At 34.6% G+C, this 9905-nt stretch overlaps 1 pseudogene; it reads left to right on the forward strand.

The window, feature by feature from the left end:
• Positions 1-293: 293 nt before the first annotated feature.
• Positions 294-1501, forward strand: LOC127217553 (E3 ubiquitin-protein ligase RNF146-like; annotated as a pseudogene).
• The last annotated feature ends 8404 nt before the right edge of the window (positions 1502-9905 follow it).

Below are 9905 nucleotides of genomic sequence, written 5' to 3' on the forward strand. Positions count from 1 at the left end.
CCGAGAGGGAGAAAAGCTGGGTTACGTTGTTTTTATGGATGTGGAAATGGAGCCATCCTCTATTTAGGATTCAAGACAATTCCTTGACTTGAAAGGAAATAATAGGAAGAACGTTTTCATGTTCATCTGTTTAGAACACGTTTTCTGTTAGCCATATATGTGCTTGAAGGATTTAAGCAGTTGTTCCTGGTTTTTATTCATATTTTTCTGCAAGTATTAGAGATGGAAGTACAAAAATGAACCAACAATGGGAGAGAAACCCCTACAAGTTGGCTGACAGCTAGGAAAGAAGACGTTTTATTTTTGTGACAGGTGCCTGTGGGATCTCTACTAGAAATGATGGCTGGCTGTGGTGAAATTGATCACTCAATAAATATGCTTCCTACGAATAAGAAGGCAAGCGAGTCCTGTTCTAATGCTGCACCTTCCCTCATAGTTCACGAGTGTTCCATTTTGTCTGCAAACCTGTGCTCATCCATTCAGTCTGCCCTGTAAACATGTTTTCTGTTACCTATTGTAAAGGGAGCTTCATGGTTTGGGACAAAATCCTCTTTGTCTACAAGAGATTCCTGAGGACTTCCTTGACAAGCCAACCTTGTTGTCACCAGAAGAACTTAAGGCCGCAAGTAGAGGAAATGGTGAATATGCGTGGTATTATGAAGGAAGAAACGGCTGGTGGCAGTATGATGAGCGCACTAGTCGGAGCTGGAAGATGCTTTTTCCAAAGGCAAAAAGAACATGGACATGTTAATTGCTGGGTTTCTGTATGTTGCTGATCTTGAAAACATGGTCCTGTATAGGAGAAATGAACATGGACGTCACAGGAAGATTAAGCGAGATATAATAGATATACCAAAGAAGGGAGTAGCTGGACTTAGGCTGGACTGTGACGCTAACACTGTAAATGTAGCAAGAGAGAGTTCTGCGGATGGTGCGGACAGTGTATCCGCACAGACTGGAGCTTCTGTCCAGATGACAGTGCCGCCTTCATCAAGGCCCCTGACATCCGTTGATGGTCAGCTAACCAGCCCTGTGACACTGTCCCCCGATGCAGGCACTTCTCTGGAAGACTCTTTTGCTCATTTACAACTCAGTGGGGACAGCATAGCTGAAAGCAGCCCCAGAGGCGAAGGAGAAGAAGACCGTGAATCACCACCATCTTCTGGCAGAGTACCAGACACTTCTGTTGAAGAAACTGAGTCGGATGCCAGTAGTGATTGTAAGGGTACCCCTGTGGTGGCTACACAGCACTCCTTTGCCCAACAGAGACTTTTGGTTTCAAATGCAAACCAGACAGTAGCTGACCGATCGGACGGATCCAGGACTGAATCAGCAGCAGGGGCTGGAGCCTTGAGTGTCAGTGTCAGGTCGAGAAGGCTGGATGGACAGTGCACAGTAACAGAGGTTTAAGTAAACATCTTCAGGGCCACACAAGGGTGAAATGGATACCAGCAAATTTCTGCCCCCATAACATTATACTCATCCTTAGTAGTGCATTGTGGGGAAGGGATATGGGAAGGACAGACTTGAAATTTAAATGTTTAACATGTCACTGTTGAAATTTATTTAATGTGAGGAATTGGGGCGTTGATATTTGAGAGCTGTTCAGTAATAACACAGTTTTCTTGACATCTGTTTACTTCATAGTGTATTTTTTTTAAGTCTTAGTTCTTTTGGCCAGTGTGTACCTGCGCATTAATGTTCCTTGTCTGACTCTTGCTCTACCTTATTTTTCTGCATGGATTGGTATAAAATCATTACTAAAATTTTGCACCTGTGAGATATTGTATATAATTATGAGCAGGAAGCTTAATATGGAAAATAGATGTGAATTTGGGATTTAAAAATAGATGACTAACAAGTGCTCCATACTTGTTCTCACTGAGATGGAAACATAAAGCAAAAGCTGGTAAGTTGTTTCACAATCTGTAACACTTCATGGCCTTCCTTTCCATAGGATTTGCTGTCTTGTCCTTGTATTTGGAGGTTTCTCTTAGCCTGTATCTTTCTTTTTCATTAAAAAGAAACTTTATAATTTAATAAACACTAGAGTTTATCAAACAAACAAACAAAAAACCCACAGCCAGACTTTGCAATCACACAGAGAGAGACATTGAAACACTCATCCCTTGGAGCTAATGGGATGCTGCAGAGGAGGAGGCATAAGAGTCTAAAAGCCAGAGGGAATGGATGACAACAGGAGAGTAAGGCCCTCTAAGTCAGCATGAGCAAAGCTCATATGAACTCACAGAGACTGAAAGAGTATACTCAGGGCCAGTGTGTGTCTCTACCAGGTTCTCTCTGGTTATATCATGGTTAATAAGCTAGTGTTTTATGGGATTCCTGAGTGTACAAAGGAGTGGGTCTCTGATTCTTGTACATTCTCTTCAGCTTTTTTCCTTCTGTTGGTTTGCCCTGTCCAAATTTGATGTGACAGTTTTTGTTTTAACTTATCATATTTTACTTTGTTACATTATACTTTCAAAAATGAATAAATGAAAAAAATAAAATGAGAAAAACACTGTAAGAAAGGAAAACAGAAGTAAATGTTGCAACTGATAAGAATATAATGATTAAAACAATATAGATAATGTCTGTTGCTCTTCAAGTCTTGTTCGATAGAACCCGATATCACTATAAAACTTTCAGTTCCTGATTGATACCTGAGCAAATACATAGCTGATCATTGATAATGTTTACCTCCACATTGTCATTATGTCTTAGATTTCTAGTATTCAACTGTGTGCTGCCACGGGTTATCACAAAAATATTTGAGTTTTTACTGCAAATGAATAAATTACTTTCACTTTATGACAAAGGCTATTTCTATGGTAACTGAAGAGTGTGTTAGACAACCCTTAAAGAAGATAGTTATTTTTAGGAAAGATATATTATCAAATTAAGTGCTACTTTAGATAAGTGTAAAATGTTATTAATTATAGTGTATGCTCCACATTTATATTGAGTTTTACCTCTAATCAGTAGCACACATAAAAACTCAAAGAGATACACTATTGTCATGGTTTAGGCAGAGAAAAGAATATGGATCATATTCAAAAGAACTACACAAAGCAAACATTAGAATATATCACATTTTTTCCTTTTAAGTATTCATATGATCATTTTTCCTCTTTTAACTTGTTATCTTGGTGAACTGTTATTGACTTTCACATGTTAAAGCTGTCTTTCCTTCCTTTGATAAATTGAACTTGATATTGCATTTTGCTCCTCACCTACCTCATCTCTCACACACATACAGAAAGGGGGGGATGAATTATGGGCTTGATTACTTTGCTCTTTTCTTTCATATGATTTGACTGCTTTGACACTGGAGTACTCAAGAAACTTGGAAGTTTTCCCTACTATTTCATTTTCTGGAAGAGAATTATAATGAATGAATGTAGTTTATTCTGCAGTATTTGGTCCTATATTTTCATTTTTGTATTGTTAAGGTAGGGGGGATACTATTCTCATCTGTCTCCTAGAATATGCTCTACATTCTTTACCATCTATCTTTATTTTACCATAGACTACTTTGAAGTGATGTGATTCTATCTCACATATAGTTGAAGAAGCCTGTGATGTTATCATTTATTTTTGTCCTAGCCCTTTGTAATATTATTGTCAAGTATTTTATTTCTTTGCGTGCTCCAAGCAACTTGTGCTACCTTTAAAATTAGTTAAAGACTATGATGGAGAGATATAAGCACTATTGGAATAAACATAAAGAATCTCCCTTAGATTTTAGGGACTAAATATCAGACAAAACAATCTCAGGAAATGATATTTATACTTCAAAGAAATGTTGAATATAACTTATCTGAATAAAGTGAACAGGATCCATGTACTACTAGGCTAAAAAGAAAGTTCTAGCAAAAAGGCTAGAGAAATAGATAGGGTCAAACTGTGCTTTTCCTGGTCAGTCATATAAAAAAGATTTCCAGAAAAGTGTGACTTGTTAGAATACAATGCTGGGGGAAGGATGGAAAGTTGCAGGACAATCGTCTGATAATTTATCTTGCACTGTCTATTGCACTAGCCATTTCTTTACCCTTGCCCCAGTTTCAGATAACATCCCCACCCTAAGAGATAAAGCCATATTTAAAATTCTAACAAGTAAAATGCTTTTTGGAATCAATTAACTTAACAAAACCTTAGCAATCAAAGAACTGAGATAGTGTCATCAGTTAGCATCTTAGGGCTATAGCTGAGACTTCATCGCTTTGTTGCAGCTGCCTACTTAATGTTTCCACCAATGTATTTTAAAAGTATCTTGATTTTTGACATTGTTTATTCTGTTATTATGAAATGTTCATGGAATTTTGAATAGTCTAAATCCATGTTGCTAAGCCATGGTCACTCTTACTTCCCTCGAGAATAACTATCTCTTATTCCCTTTGAGATGAGAGCTACATTAATGATCCCATAGAAGATAAAGTGGGCATATTTCTTTGTTTACATAGTATCACAAGTTCCCTCCACATCTACATCCACATCTGTACATTTGACTTGGCCTACATTCCATTCTGTAAATCCGTGATTCACTGGCCATTTATCCTGTTTCTCTTTCACCTTCTAATCTCAACAAGTGGATGATTGACACATTAATTTTCAAATGTTCAGTGAGAAAGCATTAGGGAGAAAGCACTTAAACAGAAACTGTCCTGTAGAGTGTTGACTATTGCTGAAGGCTTCCTAGGCATCTTATTCCTACAAGATATATTGTTTTTAATATAGTTCTGAAGAGGCTATAGACTTCCTCAACATTTTAAGAGTATTGATTTCTGTTTTTCAATACAGCCTGAATATCAAAAAAAATTTCATCTATGTTATTGTAGCTGTACATGTTCTCATGCCAAAGATGGCAGTTTACATTATGATGACATTATAGTTCTTTGATATTCAGACCATTTTGTAGTCAGCTTCTCTCATTTTCAGGCACCAAGAACAGTCCTTTAAACATACGTGTTGGTCATGGAAAGAAAAAAGAAAACACCATTAGAAATTTTCTGCCTTTTAATATAGTTGTTAAAATGTTGATCTAAATAGTTTCCTGATAGCCATTTGTGAAAATACCTAGGAGATAGGAGAGGCTCTTTGAATGAACAAATCTACAAAAAAAAAAAAAAAAAAAACCAAAAACCAAAAACAAAACAAAAAAAAAACTTAGTGTTAGTTTATATATTATATTGTTAAATGCTAGGCTTCCCTATACAGAATCCCAGAGGTTGAAAGAGGAGGGGGGTAAGTGAGAAAAGAAGCATGGGAATTTGGTGCCTCATTTTGTTTCATTCAGATAAGTCTTCTTTTACCTCTTTAAATATTTATTTTAAAAAATTTAGTTAATAATTCATACCCCTGCTTTCATATCCAAATGCATGAGACAGAATAATTCATTAATCAAGCAGATTTAATGGTGATCGTTGTTCAAAGATAGTAAGAAAAGTCCTCAAGTCAAATGAGCAAGTGCTCAGTTGTATTCATTTGCTGATTAACTTATGGTAGGAAGTGGTACAGATTGTAGCATGTGAAAGAAGCAGGATATTCTGTTCTAGATGTATGCATTTCTATTATTTTCATTTTCCCACTATTGTGGTGAAGAACAATTTCTAGTACTTTATAGAACAGGTGAATAAAATTCTCATTTTTGAAATGTTAAATATGTGTTTCAGTCCTCAGCCTTATGTATTCATTCAATCATGCTTTATAAAATAAATGGAAACAATCAGTTGAATTATCATTACTCTATGCTTTTATATTATAACATCATTTCAGTTTACAATTCCAGTCATCAATACAATTTGAAGGTCATCCTTAAATTGTATATTTGGTTCAAGCTATACATAATGTTTAGTGTTGACTGACATTTTCATAGGATCTAAAATCAACCTAGGAGACAAGGATCCAGATGTATCAGTGAGATACTATTTATATTATGATAGCCTATGATCATGCCTCTGAGGGATTATGTTGATTAGGTTAAGCAAAATGGAAAGGGCCATTCTACCGGGGTGGGGGGGAGGAGTAACATTCTCTGGACCTTGAACTTAGACTGCATAAAAAAAATGTACCTAGCTGAGCATTAACCTAGGTTGGTACTATGGTACTATGTATTAGGTAAATACCTAAGTGTCAGTAATGTGGGAATCCTGTGGTAGTTCTATCTTTATTGTTTTCAGGAAACGCTGTACCAGTTTCCATAGTGCCATGGTAGTTTACAACATCACCAGCACTGAATAAAGAATGCTGTATTCACTTAGTGCCTATTTCATTTTTAGCATCAACATTTATTGTCATGTGTTTATTTGATGATAACCATTCTAAGTGTGTAAAATACAATATCAATGCAGTGATTTTTGTGTGTGAGGGGTCATTTTTAAACTTTTTTTTCAAATAATTATAGAGCAGGTATTTTGTTTACATATTTTAACCTGCTTGCTCTAATGTTACCATCATCAAATATTTAGGAAAATTAAAATGCTGGGAAATTAATCTTTATAATAATAGCAGTTGAAACTGCAATACCTTGATGAATTTAACAAATTACCCTATTGAGTCATGATATTATTTTGATTTAATATTTCATATTTTACTTTTATGCATACCCACTGTATTATTCTACATTCTGTGAAAATTCCTTTTTGTTCCTGTATATTTTGAGGTTTAGAAAATTTTTATGAGTATCAGCTAATGGCTTTATTGAATATTCTTTACAACTGTCTCTTGTTTGTTTAGGATTTGATTGAAGTTATTCATTTTTACTATGAATAATACAAAGTGATTTTGTTCCCATATCATCAGGTGAAACATCTCAAAACACATCTAGCAATAATGTTGTTATCTTTGATTACTTGCCTCATACAATTCATTTTTTCTTTCACAATTATAAAATTACTATTTTCTCTTTAAAATTTGATTTATATTTTATGAAAGAGTACTCTATATTTATCTTTGAGCAAAGTTATAAAGAACAATATAGAACAATATAGAGAAGGAAGCCTTGTCTTGTTCCTGATTTTAGAGGAATTGCCATAAGATTCTCTTCATTCAGTTTGATGTTGGCTGTTGGTTTGCTGTATATTGCTCTTATTATGATGTCCGATTTGACCTAAAGCCCCTTGACCAACACTACTTGGATAACCAAGAGCCCAAGACTAGATAGACCAGAGACCTAGAGTATAATCAAATACAACTAGTCTTACAAAAATTCTAATAAAACTCTGCTATGCTCATGCATCCAGTCATCATCAAAGAAACTCCCTCTGACAGAAGATGGGAACAAATACAAAGACCCATAGCCAGACATTATGTGGAGAGACAGTCTAATTTGGAGGTCTCCATCAAATACCTTCCCTTAGAGCTCAGGAAAATCTGTGGAGATTATAAGATCCAGAGGATGTAGAAGAGATGAAGGAGATGGAGGATACTAGGAGATCAAGGATCTCTGAATCAACAAGCAAGATTCTGATGAGCCTAGAGAGAGAGACTAAAGCATCAAGAACAGGGCCTACATGGGTCTTTTTCAAGTCTTTTGCACATATATTATAGCTGTTATAATAGTATTTTGGGAGGAGTCCTGACTGTGAAAATGAATGGGTCTCTGGCTCTTGTGTCTGTTCTTGAGATTCCTTTCCTCCAGTTGGTTGCCATGACCAACTTTAATGTATTTTTTTTACTTCCTCTTATTATATTTTATTTTGCCAAAAGAATGAATAAAAGAAAGGAAAAAAGAAAGAGACTATCTGTGATGTTAATTCAATAGTTCAAGTGAACAACATTGATATTTTACATTAAAAAATGCCATGAAAATTGAGAATACTATATTGCTTTGGAAGCTTGTTTAAAAATTATAATGAGTTATTATATTGGCTTAATGTGTTAAGAAAGATAAATGAGGGAGGGGGAGACAAGGTTATCTCCTAGATTTCATGCTTGAATAGATGGATGACTTGTTATTCTTTATTGAGATAGAAAAGAGTCAAGGAGAACTAGGTTGAGGATAATAGAGGATAATAGATTACTTTTCACTTCACTAGTGATATAGCACAGAGTAGCTATGGGAGGGCAAGTGAAGGGGTTTTAATGATTTTTCCTGACTGTGCTGGTTTAGAAATGGCTAGGCTACATTATGGCTTTTCAGCAGTATGTTGTATATTCTGGAAGGAAAATAAAAGCATTTCCATCTAGTTTTTAAAAGCCATGATTGAGGAATGTTGCCAAGAGATATTGTTCCTGCTCAAATATGTCATTGATTATTTTATCTTCCTTTAAGAGCTGTGATGTTGTTTTGGCTAGCAGCACTGAATCCCTGCTGCTTCTCTTCTTCAGAATGAGGTGCTCTCAAAGGAAATCCACAGGCTCATACAGCAATTTTAAAAAAAATCAATCAATGTAAAAAGTGTTATGCCATCTGAATGTTATCCAGAGGCAAAACCAAACAGGAGAAACTCCCATTGGAACACTATGCATCATTCAATCACATGAACCCTTCAACACCACAATGGAAAGAATGCAAAGGCAAATAGCAGGAGGAAAGATTCGAATTGCTTTGAATACACTTGTTACCAGAAGGAGAATGAGACTACAGGGTTGAACATTTGGTTACCAACAGAATCTGTTCATTCTCATCAATAAAAGGATGAAATCAGGGTGAAATAGGTATGTTAAAGAAAGCATCAACCATTTTCAATAACAAATTAGAACTCTGTCTTTAATCTCTGTCATCTAAAATGCTGTTTATTTAATCTTCCTCAAGTTTTTTCTATCATCAATTCAACAAGTATGTATAGAATTCACATGTGTACTTTTTTCCACTATCTGTAATCAGCAGTTCTCAATTGTATGACTTATCTACCTGAAATTATAACATGCCAATCCATGAAAGATTTGAGAGTAGCTGTTATAGTATGGACAGTTGAGAGATATTGTGAAGCATATTGGTAAGTAAGAATAGAATATAAGTACATGATGTAACTTTCAATCATCTAGTCTCATAGTTGCTTCACATATGGTTTAGACTGTGTGTTAATTCAATTTTGCAAAATGAAACAAGCCAATAATTATCAGTAGCATATGTCTTAATTTCATTCTTCCATTCATATTTAACCATACAGAAGCTGAAAACTCTTATAGAATCTTAAGGACTTCTTTCTACCTCCAAACTTTCATCAAATTCACAGTAGTTGATATTGAATGCAAGTTGAAAATATATTTCAGACTAAACAATTACTCTTTCTTTGGAGCTTATATATTTAAAATATGTATAAATTCAATTATCAAGACCAATACTTATTTAAGAATTAGTATATATATATATATATATATATATATATATATATTTAAATAAATGTTCCTTAGTAACATGATCTACACTATTCAGCATAAATGATATTTTTCTTTACAAATTTAGCAACGGATCCCTCAAGTTTTCTATCCATTTTATTTTCCACATGTATTATTACATGTTGCTGAGGTTAAAATGCTATTTTACACAGTGTTAAAAATCTCTACTTTGTTCATTCTACCAAGGAATAGTAAATATGAGAATCAAGTTTCCTGTGAATGATAAGAGAAATGAGTATTTGCATACCTTTTGAGATAATCAATCACAAATACCTAATATTATTTCCCCAAGTAGAGAGACTTGATCTTTGGCAGCAATTAAGTTAAGATTGACAAGAACCTGAAACTCTTTGAATACCAGTCTTTTATCAAGTATCTTCTTAGGTAAGAGTTATTCACAGAAACTAAAATAATTCTCATGAAATCCTACAGGATTTAGAAAAATGATTAGTATAAAATACATGTGCATTGAAGTTTTGTTAAAAGTTGAATGTACTGATCCAGAGATCTCATTCAATATAAGCTTTCTTTTATTTCCTAGATCTGTTTCACTGAGAAATAAA

The sequence above is a fragment of the Phodopus roborovskii genome, unplaced genomic scaffold (assembly GCF_943737965.1).
Source record: "Phodopus roborovskii unplaced genomic scaffold, PHOROB, whole genome shotgun sequence".
NCBI classification, from domain to species: Eukaryota; Metazoa; Chordata; class Mammalia; order Rodentia; family Cricetidae; genus Phodopus; species Phodopus roborovskii.